The sequence below is a fragment of the Echinops telfairi genome, unplaced genomic scaffold, assembly GCF_000313985.2.
Source record: "Echinops telfairi isolate 266 unplaced genomic scaffold, ASM31398v2 ScPeMD7_2;HRSCAF=8, whole genome shotgun sequence".
NCBI lineage: Eukaryota > Metazoa > Chordata > Mammalia > Afrosoricida > Tenrecidae > Echinops > Echinops telfairi.
The window spans coordinates 25,292,567-25,294,197 of NW_022103898.1; positions in this window are offsets into that span (position 1 = coordinate 25,292,567).

Here is a 1,631-nt window from a genome sequence, read left to right on the forward strand (position 1 = left end):
CAACGTATGTACAGAAGTACTTGACACCATGGATGTATGGATTGTTATAAGAGCTGTAACAGCTTCTAATAAAATGACTTGAAAAAAAGAAATACAAGCAGAGTGCTCCTAGAAACAAGGCTGATAATTTTCTGTGGCCATGTGGTCAGAAAAGACAAAACCCAAAACAAACCAAACTCACTGTCATCGGTGATGCTGACTCCTTGCGACCCTACAGGACAGGGTAGAACTACCCCTGTGAGTTTCCGAGACTGCAGCTGTTGACAAGAACAAAAGTCTTTCTCCCAAGGAGCTGCTGGTGGGTTAGAACCACCACCTTTGCAGTTGAGCAGCTCACTCTGTAGCTTACTGTGCTACCAGGGTTCTTTGAATCAGTGCTCAGTGTACAACTCTCAGCAGCATACCGGCCTTTCTTCTGAGCTTAAGAAACAGGTAGCTACCGAACCAGAATGGATCTGAAAGCAGCAAGTTCTGGAAAGCAACTTGGGCGTAGTGGGTTTTGCCTTCTCTCTTTTCGAGAATGTTGGTTGATCTTGTGCCGGGCACAGTGTGAGGTTATGGGGATTAAAAAGAAAGAGAGATCAAACCCCTGGGCACTGTAGACAGATATTGAAGCGGGTAACTGACCTTGCAGCACTCGGGGTGCCATCTCTAGGAGACCAGTGAGCAGCACATCGTCGGTCAGTGCTGTTCCAGCATCCCGTATGGCATGCACGTCTCATTTCCTCACCACGTTCCTCCTGCGAAACAGGCGGTATTAATATTCTCAGTCCACACAGGAAGAACTTGAAAGCAGAGAGGTCCCTTAGATTGATATGATCAATAATCACCAAATTGAAGCTCGTGATTTCTGATCGTAAATCTCAGGATCTCGCCAAGATGTACAATGTCTTTTCTTAACAATTGCCTTCGCTTCTTTCCTTATCTGGGGACTCCTTTGCTATAAAGAAAGATGGGGGGTGCATCTCCATCATGACCACTGGGATTATAAAAATCTTAACACAAAAATGTATCAAAAGAAAAAAAACAGTGGAAAGCAAATGTTTTGAGAATGATGAGGGCAATAAATACACATGTGCTTGAAAATAAAAGATGTATTCTGTGATAAGGGCAACAAGTGTATAAATGTACTTGACACGGATGGATGGATGGATGGATGGATGGATGGATGGATTGTGATGAGTTGTATGAGCCCCCGATAAAATGATTTAAAAAAAAGAAGAAGAAAAAAAATATATCAAAGATGCATCATTTTATAAAATTTATTATCCGGAGATTTTAATGGGCATGTTCAAACCAGTTAAAGGGCTATAAGACATTCTAAAATACGCCGAGGAAAAGAAAAACAATTTTTAAAAAAAATGTGGCCTGTGGTCTTTAGACAGTATCAGGGAAACCGTTCTGGCTCACTGAATTAGATAAATACACACCAGCTTCAGAATTAGTTGAATGACTACATTGGCAAGTGTGTCCTTGACAAAGCCAGCTCTGTGTAAATGTCAGAGAAGGCAGCCTGCTGACTCTGAAGGAGACCAAGCTAATCTGAACAGGAGTCTAGGCACTGGGATTAATTTACATCTCAGCCCCCTGTCCTGTGGCCTCTCTGTGTGTGGTAAGCCTTTGAGTCACCG